Source organism: Triticum urartu, chromosome 3 (genome assembly GCF_003073215.2).
Source record: "Triticum urartu cultivar G1812 chromosome 3, Tu2.1, whole genome shotgun sequence".
NCBI classification, from domain to species: Eukaryota; Viridiplantae; Streptophyta; class Magnoliopsida; order Poales; family Poaceae; genus Triticum; species Triticum urartu.
The window spans coordinates 535,288,598-535,304,441 of NC_053024.1; positions in this window are offsets into that span (position 1 = coordinate 535,288,598).

The window sequence follows — 15,844 nt, forward strand, 5'->3', positions numbered from 1 at the left end:
AAGAGTTCCCGACGCCAGGTGTTATCGGACTCATCGTCCGATGACTCTGCGGCACACTCCTCCCCCGAAGATTAGGAGGAAGAAGAAGATGCCCCCCCTTCAGTTGGGGGAGACAAGAAAAGGAAGGCCGCCCCAATTGGGGGGCCGAAGGGTCCAAGAAGGGAAGGACTCTCCTTCCGGACTACTCTACCACCGCCGAAGGCGAAGATGGGTGGCTGCCCAGGGCCAAGCCCCTGGGGAAATCGTAAGTGTTCGGATACCAGAGTAACTCATAGCATTCCTTTGTCACACTGCTTCCCCTAACGCCGAATACGATTATGCAGGCCGCCACGAGCCCGTATCGATGTATCGTCGGACGGCTCCCTGGGCTTGTCGGATATCGATAGCGATCCACTTCCGACCGCCACATCCCCTTGCCCTGCGAACGACGCCGAGGTATTTTCTCAAGAGGCACCGGGTCGAGGGGAGACAATCCCGGAGGCGCCTCAAGGCGACCTTCCGGACTCCGGGAGCAGAGGGAACAAGGCCCCTGAGGGCTCCGAGTTCGGCCCTCAGCCGAACACTGCACCGGAACCTCTAGTGGTTCCGGACTTGGGCAGGCGGCCTCCTTCCAAGAGGGGCAAGACGCCTGTGCTAGTGACCTCTATCCATCCAGTGGCGCCGGACAATCTACTGGGAGCGCTTCGCAGCGCTTCCATCGACGAGGAGCACCGTACTATTATGAGTGCGGTGGTCCAGAAGGTTCAGTCCGCCAAGAGAGGATTGACTGAAGCCTGTGCCAGCCTTCTAACAGGCTTTGAGGTAAGTGTTTTGAAATATAGGAAAAATATTACCGCATAGACAGTAGCCCCTGATGCTCTGTTCGGTATTCGAAAAGAAAAGCCAAATAGAGGATCAAATAATACCGCAGGAGTCTAACATAAGTATGTCTATATGCGTATGCAGGCTTCGCTGCTGGCCTCAGCCGCACTAACTGCAGAGGTCGCGACACTGAAGCAGGACCTCGAGGGGTCCAAGAAAGAGCTCGGCCTTGCCAAGAGGTAGCTCGAGGAGAACAAGGGTATGTAATACCCTGTCTATATATATGTATATATAAAAGAAGACGCGATTGCAAAATGACAGGATCATCTTATATTTGCCAGGGGCCACGAGCAAGGTGGCGTCCCTCAAGCAAGTGCCATCCGAGGTCGAAGACAAAGCGGCCAAGGAGCGCACCGAGCGGGAAAGGCAAGAGGCTCGGGTGGGTGAGGTGCAGCAAGAGCTCCAGGCTCTCATGACGAAGCACGAGGCATTGGAGCTTGACTCGAAGACGCGAGAGTCTGAGCTTGCCGCGGCCCTCGAGAGCGCAGAGAGTGCCAAGGCCAAAGCCCAAAAGGCCCTCCAGGAGATTGACGCGATGAAGAAGATAGCGGTGGGTAAGGCATTCTATATGCAAAGCAAGCATGTGAAAGTAAATTACCTGTTACTTACCCGAATCCGGAGCTCTCCAGGAGCATTCGCAGATTTGCCCCACAGCGTGTCAGATGCCGCACAGTTTTACCAGGCCGAGGAGGGAAGCTCAACGGAGAAGCTGTTCTGGTCTCAGTATACTAGGACCAAACACCCGGTGCCTATGAGCGACCAGCTGAAGCAGCTGGTCGAGCTACACAAGGCAGCCGAACAGGCCATGAAGGGCTTTATAGTCCGGTTGTGGCCTGGCGATGCCCTTCCGAACAGCTACTTCGGCCCGGTGAGGCGGCTAGTGGATGCCTGCCCACGGCTAGAAGTCGTCAAGCGGTCCGTCTGTATTGAAGGTGCACGCCGGGCTTTCGCCCGTGTGAAGGTGCAATGGGCCATGCTAGACGCCGTGAAGCTGATCATGGAAGGACCGCCGTAGGGCAAGGAGCATCGCACCCCCGAAATTTATTATGAGGGTGTCCTGAAGGGTGCCAGTCTTGTAGCGGACGAATGTTCAAAGGATGTAATATTCGAGTAAACTTGCTCGTGTGATCTTGTATGATGAAAACTTGTTTCATATGCGCTATGCAATGCTTGTTTGAATTTAAAATATTACCTTCTGTTTGGCTGTTTATCCAATCTGAGAGATGGCTAGTCCTCGGCTTCTTCCCCCATGCCACGAGTGCTGGGGTGTTTGGGATAAACCTCAGCACTCTTGTTCCCATTTTTGGGTCCTTCGAGGGAGGTGCTCAGCATAGCGAACAAGGCAGCCGGACTAATAATGCTTTATCACTCTCACTTAGCCATAGAATTCTATAATTTGAAATTTCGGCGAAGCCCCTGGTATTCAGAAGGCCGAATTCGGGGCGTGATACACGCCTTTAAGCCGGACAGGACCGGCTCCTCGCTCTAAGCGGCATAAGTCTTTAGGGACTCGAAACCTCGCCGAACAGCGACCAGTCTCTCGCCTTATCATGACAGTCAGTTTTAGCTTTCTCTACTGAGGTGCTTAGCCCAACAGAACCGGGGCACAATCGCAGTAGTTCTCCTAGCGCTACCTTAGCCGATAGAGCGGAACGTAAGGTACCAAAACATAGGAGCCGGGCAAACCCAAAATTTGACCAAAGACATGATTCGGAGCTGATGCATATAATGCTATAAGTTCGGGGTGCCGCACTTGTGAAAGTGTTCAGACTTCTCACACCGCATTGTGGGGTACTTAAGCCCCCGGTGTATTGGCCGTACCAAAGTGTACAGTTGCAAGGCATCATTAAGGAACACATATATATATATAAAATAATAGTCTTAATGCTATGCATTGTTTATTCAAATATATGCATTAAAGCAGAATGATACAGATAGTGCGATAAGCAAAAAGTAGGACTATGTCCCTTCCACGGCAAGCTGAGGAATAGTATTAAAGCAAATATTTCACTCGTTATCGTAATCCACCTGGGAGTTCCGTGGTGTGACGTAGCTTTTTGCCTCCTTGGTTGCTGCATCATGTGTTCGGCAATCATGCTGCCGGATAGGGTTTCCAGAGATTAAAGTCCTGAAAGAGAAAAATAACAAAGCGGGAAGCCCCTAGTGCGGTTTAAGCCGCGTATCGGGGCGTGCCGTAGTTGTGCCCCCCTCCCCGCCTGTGCCCATGGTATTTTTAATGCGTAATTATGTACGCGTGGCACAAATTTCGTCATTTAGCTGGGACTGGGGTGGGGGCCGCATTGCTACACGAGCTCAGGTCGTGCCAGGCGGTCTAGTTGCCGATTACTCCGAGCGCGCTTGAAGGTGTCCGGGTCTTGAAACGCCGAACTGGTGGATTGTCTTGAGAGGCTACTTTGCGCTTCTGCTGCGAGGGCCGCAGTGTGCTCCTCCGTACGGAGAGAGCGCTCTGTGTTTCTATTAACTGTGATGACCCCCCGAGGTCCTGGCATCTTGAGCTTGAGGTATGCATAATGCGGTACCGCATTGAATCTTGCAAATGTGGTTCGCCCGAGCAGTGCATGATAGCCACTGCGGAACGGGACTATATCGAAAATTAATTCTTCGCTTCGGAAGTTATCCGGGGATCCGAAGACCACTTCCAGTGTAATTGAGCCTGTGCAATGAGCCTCTACACCTGGAATGACGCCTTTAAATGTCGTTTTTGTGGGTTTGATCCTTGAGGGGTCTATACCCATTTTGCACACTGTGTCCTGGTAAAGCAGGTTCAGGCTGCTGCCGCCATCCATAAGGACTCGAGTGAGGTGAAATCTGTCGATGATTGGGTCTAGGACCAGTGCGGCGAACCCGCCATGACGGATACTAGTGGGGTGGTCCCTGCGATCGAAGGTGATTGGACAGGAGGACCATGGGTTGAACTTTGGGGCGACTGGCTCCAACGCATATACGTCCCTGAGCGCACGCTTCCGCTCCCTCTTGGGGATGTGGGTTGCGTACATCATGTTCACCATCCGCACTTGTGGGGGGAACCTCTTCTGTCCTCCGGTGTTCGGCTGTCGGGGCTCTTCCTTGTCATCGCTATGTGGCCCTTATCTTTGTTTTCGGCAATTAACTTGCCGGCCTGCTTGAATACCCAACAATCCCTATTGGTGTGGTTGGCTGGCTTGTCGGGGGTGCCGTGTATTTGACACGAGCGATCGAGTATGCGGTCCAAACTGGACGGGTCTGGAGTGCTTCTTTTAAATGGATTTTTCCACTGACCGGGTTTAGAGCCTGTGAATCCGGCATTGACTGCCGTATCTTCAGTATTATCGCTGTTAATGCGGCGCTTATGTTTGTTGCGATGTGACCTGCTATTGCCGTCCTTGGTATCCGAAGTACCATGGTTCTTTGATATGTTATTACTGCGAGCCAGCCAGCTGTCTTCTCCCGCATAAAAGCAGGTCATGAGTGTCGTGAGGGCTGCCATAGATTTCGGCTTTTCCTGACCAAGGTGCCGGGCTAGCCATTCGTCGCGGATGTTGTGTTTGAAAGCTGCTAGGGCCTCTGCATCCGGACAGTCGACGATTTGATTTTTCTTTGTTAGGAACCGAGTCCAGAATTGCCTGGCCGATTCTTCTGGCTGCTGAATTATGTGGCTCAAGTCATCGGCATCTGGTGGTCGCACATAAGTTCCCTGAAAGTTGTCGAGGAATGCGGCCTCCAGATCTTCCCAACAGCTAATGGATTCTGCTGGCAAGCTGTTAAGCCAATGCCACGCTGGTCCTTTGAGCTTTAGTGGGAGGTATTTGATGGCGTGTAAGTCATCACCGCGGGCCATGTGGATGTGGAGGAGGAAATCCTCGATACATACCGCAGGATCTGTTGTGCCGTCGTATAATTCTATATTTACGGGTTTGAAACCCTCTGGGATTTGATGATCCAAGACTTCGTCTGTGAAGCATAAGGGGTGTGCGGCGCCTCTGTATCGGGCTATATCGCAACGCAGTTCGAATGGGTCTTGCCCGCTGTGTTCGGCCCGGCCGGATTTACTTTTACTGTATCCGGCGTGACGTTTACCGTCTTGCATAGTGGCGCGCACATGTGATCCGTAGATCGATCTTGCATGTTTTGCTTTGTCCTCCAATACGTCTCGTAGGTCTGGCGTATTTCCCCATGCCTTTTTGTTTGAATGGCGTCGGGGTGCAGGCTGAGTTTTTGGCTGGAATGCCTCTATCGCGGCCACGAGGTGGCCGATCAGCCGCGTCATACGCTTCTTCCTCCAGTCGGGTAGCAACCTGCATTTTGGGTAACTCTTGGAGGGGCGTTCGAGTTTATATTTCTCGGCCGCGAGGACTTCAGCCCATCTGTCAGCTAGCAGATCTTGATCAGCTTGAAGCTGATGCTACTTTTTCTTAAGGCTATTTGCCGTGGCTATAAGCCGGCGCTTGAAGCGCTCTTGTTCGACGGGATCCTCTGGCATGGCAAATTCGTCATCGCCGAGGTTTGCCTCGTCTTCGGAGGGGGGCATGTAATTATCATCCTCCACCCTTCCATTCCGCTCTCTCAGGAGGGCTGGCTCCTCCATCCTCCTGCTCTAAATCTTGCTGGAGGGGATTGTTGTTGTCTTCGGCACTATCCGGAGTGTTATTATCTCCTGTGTCGGTATCACCACTTTTGCTTTGGAGGGACTTAGAGCGGCGCCGCTGACATCGGCACTTGGGTTGCTTCTTGGAGGGGTCATCCTCCGCTATCTCGTCGTCATTGCCTTCTTTGGGTGTGTCCACCATGTATATATCGCATGATGAGGTGGCTATCCAGTGCCCTGTGGGCAGTGGTTCCTCTTCGTCTCCCGCATCGTCGTCCATACGGTCGATGTCTTCGGAGTCAAAGTCGAGCATGTCGGTTAAGTCATCGACAGCGGCTACTAAGTAGGTGGTGGGTGGGCCGCGAATTTCTTCGTCATCCGCATCCCAATTCCGCCAGACATAGTTCGGCCAGGATCCTCCTGACAAGGAGAGAGACCTTAATGAGTTCAGCATGTCGCCAAAGGGCGAGTGCTGAAAAATATCCGCGGAGGTAAATTCCATGATCGGCAACCAATCGGATTCACTAGGAACGGGCGCAGGCAGTTCGGAGTCCGTGGCCGAAGAAGGATCCGGCAGTCTGACAACACGGCTCTCGTGCAGGGTAAGGTCGATGTTCGGCTTGATCGCCGATGAGGATAAGGCTTCCGTGGAGGGGTCCATCCACTCGTCCATGGACGGCGCAACTGGCTCCGAATTGAGGGTCGGAGCGGCTGCCGGTGCGATCTCCTGAACACTGTCTGATGGTAGAGCTAAATCGTACTCATCATGACCGCGTGACGCACAAGGCAGAGGCTCGAATCCGTCAAAGATCAAGTCTCCGCGGATATCAGCTGTGTACTTTAACCTTCCAAACCTGACCTGGTGGTCAGGGGCGTAACTTTCGATCTGCTCCAGATGGCCAAGCGAGTTGGCCCGCAGTGCGAAGCCGCCGAACACAAAGATCTGTCCGGGGAGAAAAGTCTCACCCTGGACTGCATCGCTATCGATGATAGTAGGAGCCATCAAGCCTAACAGCGACGACACAGAGGAACTCTCAATGAAAGCACCAATGTCGGTGTCAAAACCGGCGGATCTCGGGTAGGGGGTCCCGAACTGTGCGTCTAAGGTGGATGGTAACAGGAGGCAGGGAACACGATGTTTTACCCAGGTTCGGGCCCTCTTGATGGAGGTAAAACCCTACGTCCTGCTTGATTAATATTGATGATATGGGTAGTACAAGAGTAGATCTACCACGAGATCAGAGAGGCTAAACCCTAGAAGCTAGCCTATGGTATGATTGTATGTTATTGTTGTGTCCTACGGACTAAAACCCTCCGGTTTATATAGACACCAGAGAGGGTTAGGGTTACACAAGGTCGGTTACAAAGGAGGAGATATCCATATCTGTACTGCCTAGCTTGCCTTCCACGCCAAGGAGAGTCCCATCTGGACACGAGACGAAGTCTTCAATCTTGTATCTTCATAGTCTAACAGTCTGGCCAAAGGATATAGTCCGGCTGTCCGGAGACCCCCTAATCCAGGACTCCCTCACTTAGGATCATGGCAAAATAATCAAGCCCTTGACTCAACACTAATCTTTATTATATATAGCTCACGGACTCGATTACATAGAAGGATCATAAAGCAAAACTCAAAACTAGATCATGCCATAAACTTTATTATACTAGATCAAGATATTACCAAAAGGATTGAACTAAGAGAAACGCTAAAGATAAAAGTGATGGTGATACGATACCGGGGCACTCCCCCAAGCTTGGCAGTTGCCAAGGGGAGTGCCCATACTAGATACTCAATTCTTCTTTGTTGATGGAGAAGGTGATGGTTTTGTTGATGGCGTAGGCTTGTCGTCCTTCTTCCAAGGCATAGGCTCACCATCATAGAAGGATGATCGAGTCTCCTGAAACCTCAAATCTGCAGCCAAACTCATCCTCTTGAATCTATATTCATACTCACAGTTTTGATTTTGCAGGTCATAGATTTGGGCTTGGAGGTGCTCGATTTTCTCATGAAGCTTGAAGATGGCCTCCCCAATGTCCTTGACGTCTAGCTTGTGGTTGTTGGTGAACTCCGTGATCATAATGTGATTGGAATCGAGTCCACGCTCCACCATCTCCTGACACTTGAAAACATCTTGCTCCAATGCCTTGAGCCTTGCCTCCGTGCTTCCGGTCTTCCTTGGTCCCTCAACATCGCGGATGTGCAACAACCCCTCACGCATGTCAATGGTTTGAGGGTGTTGCAGCACCTCCGCGAGGTAGGGATTGATGATCTTCTCGAAGAACTGGTCCTTGGGGGCACTTGAAGACGACATGACGTCCTGGATCTGTTAGAAAAACAGCTCGAAACACAAACACAGGATAATTGCGTGATACGCGAGTCAAAACCCCCGGGAGATTATATAATGAATTTTTACTGACCAAAATACGTATTGTGCAAGAAAACGGAGCCCGGAGAGCGCACGAGGTGCCCACGAGGTAGGGGGGTGCACCCAGTAGGGTAGGGCACACCCTCCACCCTCGTGGAGGCCTCGTGTCCTTCCCGGACTGCTTCTTATTTTTTTGTTTTGCTAAATATTCCAAAACGGAGAAATATTGCGTTAAAAACTGTTTTGGAGTCGGTTTACTTACCGTACCACATACCTATTCCTTTTCGGAGTCTGAAACATTCCAGAAAGTGTCCCTTATGTATTCCTCCGGGGTTACGGTTTCAATAACATTGGTTTCAACATTTATGAGGTTACCTGAGATATAATGTTTGATTCTTTGACCGTTCACCACCTTCGGATTTGTGCCTTCGAACTTGTTGATTTTTATGGCACCGGAACGATAGACCTCCTCGATAACGTCAGGACCTTCCCATTTAGAGAGAAGTTTTCCTGTAAAAAATCTTAAACGGGAGTTGTATAGCAATACATAATCACCTACATTAAACTCACGCTTTTGTATCCTTTTATCATGCCATCTTTTAACTTTTTCTTTAAACAACTTGGCATTTTCTTAGGCTTGGGTTCTCCATTCATCGAGTGAGCTAATATCAAATAACCTCTTCTCACTGGCAAGTTTAAAATCGTGATTGAGCTCTTTAATAGCCCAATATGCCTTGTGTTCTAGTTCGAGAGGTAAGTGACATGCTTTTCCATAAACCATTTTGTACGGAGACATACCCATAGGATTTTTATATGCAGTTCTATAGGCCCATAATGCATCAGCAAGTTTCTTGGACCAATTCTTTCTAGACCTATTGATAGTCTTTTGAAAAATTAATTTGAGCTCTCTATTACTCAATTCTACTTGACCACTAGACTGAGGGTGATAAGGGGATGCAATTCTATGATTAACATCATACTTAGCAAGCATTTTACGGAAAGCACCATGAATAAAATGTGAACCACCATCAGTCATTAAATATCTAGGGACTCCAAATCTTGGAAAAATAACTTCTTTAAGCATTTTAATAGAAGTGTTATGATCAGCACTACTAGTTGGAATAGCTTCTACCCACTTAGTAACGTAATAAACAACAACTAAAATATGTGTATATCCATTAGAGGCAGGAAAAAGTCCCATATAGTCAAAGCCCCAAACATCAAATGGTTCAATAACGAGTGAATAGTTCATAGGAATTTCTTGACGTCTACTAATATTACCAATGCTTTGACATTCGTCACAAGATAAGACAAACTTACGGGCATCCTTGAAGAGAGTAGGCCAATAAAAACCAGATTGCAATACCTTATGTGCAGTTCTATCTCCAGCATGGTGTCCTCCATAAGCTTCAGAGTGACACTTGCGTAGGATCTGTTCCTGTTCATGCTCAGGTACACAACGTCTAATAACACCATCTACTCCTTCTTTATAAAGATGTGGGTCATCCCAAAAGTAATGCCTCAAATCATAGAAGAACTTTTTCTTTTGCTGGTATGTGAAACTAGGTGGTATGAATTTGGCAACAATGTAATTAGCATAATCAGCATACCATGGAGCAGTATGAGAAGCATTTATGACATTTAATTGCTCATCAGGAAATCTATCATCAATAGGTAGTGGGTCATCAAGCACATTTTCTAACCTAGACAAGATGTCTTTAACGGGGTTCTCAGCTCCCTTTCTATCAACAATATGTAAGTCAAATTCTTGTAGCAAGAGAACCCATCTAATAAGTCTAGGTTTAGCATCTTTCTTTTCCATAAGATATTTAATAGCAACATGATCATTGTGAATAGTTACTTTAGAATCAACAATATAAGGTCTAAACTTATCACAAGCAAATACAACTGCTAAGAATTCCTTTTCAGTAGTAGCATAATTTCTTTGAGCATTGTCTAGGGTTTTACTAGCATATTGAATAACATTTAATTTGTTATCAACTCTTTGCCCTAGAACAACACCTACAGCATAATCACTAGCATCACACATAATTCCAAAGGGTAAATTCCAATCAGGTGGCTGAACAATAGGTGCAGAGATTAATGATTTCTTAAGTATTTCAAATGCTTCTACACAATCATCATCAAAGACAAATGGTATATCTTTTTGTAATAAATTAGTCAGAGGCCGAGAAATTTTTGAGAAGTCCTTAATGAACCTGCTATAAAATCCGGCGTGACCAAGGAAACTTCTTATACCTTTGATGTCCTTGGGGCATGGCATCTTTTCAATAGCATCAACCTTGGCTTTATCAACTTCAATACCTCTTTTAGAAACTTTGTGCCCCAAGACAATACCTTCATTAACCATAAAGTGACACTTTTCCCAATTCAAGACAAGATTAGTTTCTTCACATCTCCTGCAAAACTCGATCAAGGTTGCTCAAGCGATCATGAAAAGAAGATCCATAGACGGAGAAATCGTCAATGAAAACCTCACAAATCTTTTCACAAAAGTCAGAGAATATAGCCATCATGCATCTCTGAAAGGTAACAGGTGCATTACATAAACCAAAAGGCATACGTCTATAAGCAAAAGTACCAAAAGGGCAAGTAAAAGTAGTCTTTGATTGATCCTTGGCTGACACAGGTATTTGAGAGAAACCAGAATAACCATCTAGAAAGCAAAAATGTGTATGTTTGGATAATCTTTCTAGCATTTGATCGATAAAAGGTAAGGGGTAATGATCCTTTTTAGTGGCCTTATTTAATTTGCAGAAATCAATTACCATCCTATAACCTGTAATAATTCTTTGAGGAATCAATCCATCTTTGTCATTAGGAACGATAGTAATACCTCCCTTCTTAGGGACACAATGGACAGGACTTACCCACTGACTATCAGCAACGGGATAGATTATACCTGCCTCAAGGAGCTTTAGTATTTCCTTTCTTACCACTTCTTTCATTTTAGGATTCAATCGTAGTTGATGATCACGAACTGGTTTAGCTTCTTCTTCCAAATTTATTTTATGTTGACATAGAGTGGGACTAATGCCCTTAAGATCATCAAGAGTATACCCAATAGCAGCACGGTGCTTCTTCAGAGTTTTCAATAATCTCTCTTCCTCATGCTCTAAAAGGTTAGCACTAATAATAACAGGATATATCTTTTTCTCATCAAGATAAGCATATTTAAGAGTATCAGGTAACGGTTTAAGCTCAAACACGGGATCACCCTTGGGTGGAGGAGGATCCCCTAGGATTTCAACAGGCAAATTGTGTTTTAGAATAGGTTCATGTTTAAAGAATACTTCATCTATTTCCCTTCTTTCACTCATAAACATATCATTTTCATGGTCTAGCAAATATTGTTCTAAAGGATCATTAGGAGGTACGGCAATAGAAGCAAGACCAATAATTTCATCCTTACTAGGTAATTCTTCTTCATGGTGTTGTCTACTAAATTTAGAGAAATTAAACTCATGAGACATATCATCTAAACCGATAGTAACAACATCCTTTTTGCAATCTATCTTAGCATTAACAATGTTTAAGAAGGGTCTACCAAATATAATGGGACAAAAGCTATCTTGTGGGGAACCAAGAACAAGAAAATCAGCATGATATTTAGTTTTCCCACACAAGACTTCAACATCTCTAACAATTCCAATTGGTGAAATAGTATCTCTATTGGCAAGTTTAATTGTGACATCAATATCTTCTATCTAAGCAGGTGCAATATCATGCATAATTTATTTGTATAAGTCATGAGGTATAGCACTAGCACTGGCACCCATATCACATAAGCGATGATAACAATGATCTCCTATTTTAACAGAAATAACAGGCATGCCTACCACAGGTCTAGGTTTATCTTTAGCACAAGGTTTAGCAATTCTAGCAGATTCATCACAGAAATAAATAACATGCCCATCAATATTATCAGCCAAAAGATCTTTAACAATAGCAAAATTAGGTTCAACTTTAACTTGCTCAGGAGGTGTATATGTTCTAATATTGATTTTACGAACCACAGTTGAAGCTTTAGCATGATCCTTTATCCTAACAGGGAAAGGTGGTTTCTCAACATAAGAAGTAGGAACAATAAGATCATTATAAGCGATAGTATTTTCTTCAACTTTAATAGGTGCAACTACTTTTACTTCTACGGGAGGATTATATTTAAACCACTTCTCCTTGGGGAGATCAACATAAGTAGCAAAAGATTCACAGAAAGAAGCTACTATCTCAGAGTCAAGTCCATATTTAACGCTAAATTTATGGAAAACATTGGTATCCATAAAAGATTTAACACAATCAAACTTAGGTGTCATACCTGACTCCTTACCTTCGTCGAGGTCCCAATCTTCAGAGTTGCATTTAATTCTTTCCAATAAATCCCATTTGAATTCAATAGTCTTCGTCATAAAAGAGCCAGCACAAGAAGTATCGAGCATGGTGCGATTGTTATCAGAAAGCCGAGCATATAAATTTTGAATAATCATCTCTCTTGAGAGCTCATGATTAGGGCATGAATATAACATTGATTTAAGACTCCCCCAAGCTTGAGCGATGCTTTCTCCTTCGCGAGGCCAAAAATTATATATATAATTGCAATCACGATGAACAAGATGAATAGGATAAAACTTCTAATGAAATTCCAATTTCAACCGTTTGTAGTTCCATGACCCCGTATCATCGCATAGCCTATACCATGTCAATGCTTATTCCTTCAAAGATAAAGGGAAGACCTTCTTCTTAATAACATCTCCGGGTACACCTGCAAGCTTAAATAATCCACAAACTTCATCCACATATATTAGGTGCTCATCAGGATGTGTTGTTCCGTCTCCTGCAAAAGGATTAGCTAGCAGTTTTTCTATCATACCCGAAGGAACTTCAAAGCAGAAATTTTCATTTTCAGTAGGTTCAGTAGGTTGAGGAGCAACTCTTTGCTCTACTGGTCGAGGTGAAGATACCCCGAACAAGCCCCTCAGAGGATTACTTTCCATAGTAACAAGTGACAGTAAATTTCAGCACACTATATAAATTTTTCCTTACCAAATTCCACCTACCAAAGTCGCTTCACTTCCCGGAAACGGCGCCATAAAAGAGTCTTGATGACCCACAAGTATAGGGGATCTATCTTAGTCCTTTCGATAAGTAAGAGTATCGAACCCAACGAGGAGCAGAAGGAAATGATAAGCGGTTTCCAGCAAGGTATTCTCTGCGAGTACTGAAATAAGTGGTAACAGATAGTTTTGTGATAGGATAATTTGTAACGAGCAACAAGTGACAAAAGTAAATAAAGTGCAGCAAGGTGGCCCAATCCTTTTTGTAGCAAAGGACAAGCCTGGACAAACTCTTATATAGATAAAAGCGCTCCCGAGGACATATGGGAATATCGTCAAGCTAGTTTTCATCACGTTCATATGATTCGCGTTCGGTACTTTGATAATTTGGTATGTGGGTGGACCGGTGCTTGGGTACTATCCTTACTTGGACAAGCATCCCACTTATGATTAACCTCCATTGCAAGCATACTCAACTGCAACAAAAGTATTAAGGTAAACCTAACCATAGCATGAAACATATGGATCCAAATCAGCCCCTTACGTAGCAACACATAAACTAGGGTTTAAGCTTCTGTCACACTAGCAACCCATCATCTACTTATTACTTCCCAATGCCTTCCTCTAGGCTCAAATAATGGTGAAGTGTCATGTAGTCGACGTTCACATAACACCACTAGAGGAGAGACAACATACATCTCATCAAAATATCGAATGAATACCAAATTCACATGACTACTAATAGCAAGACTTCTCCCATGTCCTCAGGAACAAACGTAACTACTCACAAAGCATAATCATGTTCATAATCAGAGGGGTATTAATATGCATATAGGATCTGAACATATGATCTTCCACCAAATAAACCAACTAGCATCAACTACAAGGAGTAATTAACACTACTAGCAACCTACTAGTACCAATCTCGGACTTGGAGACAAGAATTGGATGCAAGAGATGAACTAGGGTTTTGAGAGGAGATGGTGCTGGTGAAGATGTTGATGGAGATTGCCCTCTCCCGATGAGAGGAGCGTTGGTGATGACGATGGCGATGATTTCCCCCTCCCGGAGGGAAGTTTCCCCGGCAGAACAGCTCTGCCGGAGCCCTAGATTGGATCCGCCAAGGTTCCGCCTCGTGGCGGAGGAGTTTCGTCCGAGTTGATGGCTTATAATATTTTCTCATTGAAAGAATCCATATAGCAGAAGATGGCCATCGGAGGGCCACCAGGGGCCCACGAGGTAGGGGGCGCGCCCAGGGGCGTAGGGCGCGTCCCCCACCCTCGTGGGCAGGGTGTGCCCCCCTGGTGAACTTCTTGCACTCAGTATTTTTTATATATTCTGAAAACGTCTTTCGTGAAGTTTCAGGACTTTTGGAGCTGTGCAGAATAGGTCTCTAATATTTGCTCCTTTTCCAGCCCAGAATCCCAGTTGCCGGCATTCTCCCTCTTTATGTAAACCTTGTAAAATAAGAGAGAATAGGCATAAGTATTGTGAAATAATGTGTAATAATAGCCCATAATGCAATAAATATCGATATAAAAGCATGATGCAAAATGGACGTATCATTATGCTGTAGGTGTTGTTTTAGAACAAAGAGTTGATAAGAAATTAAATGTTATCCAATATGCTAGTAAAACTCTAGACAGTGCCCAGAGAAATTATGCTACTACTGAAAAAGAATTTTTAGCAGTTGTATCTGCTTGTGATAAGTTCAGACCTTATATTGTTGATTCCAAAGTAACTGTTCACACTAATCATGCTGCTATTAAATACCTTATGGAAAAGAAAGATGCTAAACCTAGACTTATTAGATGGGTTCTCCTACTACAAGAATTTGATTTGCATATTATTGATAGAAAAGGAGCTGAGAACCCCGTTGCAGACAACTTGTCTAGGTTAGAGAATGTTTTTGATGACCCACTAACTATAGATGATAGCTTTCCTGATGAACAATTAGCTGTCATAAATGCTTCTCATACTGCTCCATGGTATGCTGATTATGCCAATTACATTGTTGCTAAATTTATACCACCTAGTTTCACATACCAGCAAAAGAAAAAGTTTTTCTATGATTTAAGACATTACTTCTGGGATGACCCACACCTTTATAAAGAAGGAGTAGATGGTGTTATTAGACGTTGTGTACCTGAGCATGAACAGGAACAGATCTTACGCAAGTGTCACTCCGAGGCTTACGAAGGACACCATGCTGGAGATAGAACTGCGCATAAGGTATTGCAATCTGGTTTTTATTGGCCTACTCTCTTCAAGAATGCCTGTAAGTTTGTCTTGTCTTGTGATGAATGTCAAAGAATTGGTAACATTAGTAGACATCAAGAAATGCCTATGAATTATTCACTTGTTATTGAACCATTTGATGCTTGGGGCTTTGATTATATGGGACCGTTTCCTTCCTCTAATGGGTATGCAAATATTTTAGTTGCTGTGGATTACGTTACTAAGTGGGTAGAAGCTATTCCAACTAGTAGTGCTGATCATAACACCTCTATTAAGATGCTTAAAGAAGTTATATTTTCGAGGTTTGGATTCCCTAGATACTTAATGACTGATGGTGGTTCACATTTTATTCATGGTGATTTTCGTAAGATGCTTGCTAAGTATGATGTTAATCATAGAATTGCATCCCCATATCGTCCACAGTCTAGTGGTCAAGTAGAACTGAGCAATAGAGAGCTTAAATTAATTTTGCAAAAGACTGTTAATAGATCTAGAAAGAATTGGTCCAAGAAACTTGATGATGCATTATGGGCCTATAGAACTACATATAAAAATCCTATGGGTATGTCTCCATATAAAATGGTTTATGAAAAAACATGCCACTTACCACTCGAACTAGAACATAAGGCATATTGGGCCATTAAAGAGCTCAATTATGATTTCAAACTTGCCGGTGAGAAGAGACTATTTGACATTATCTCACTCGATGAGTGGAGAAC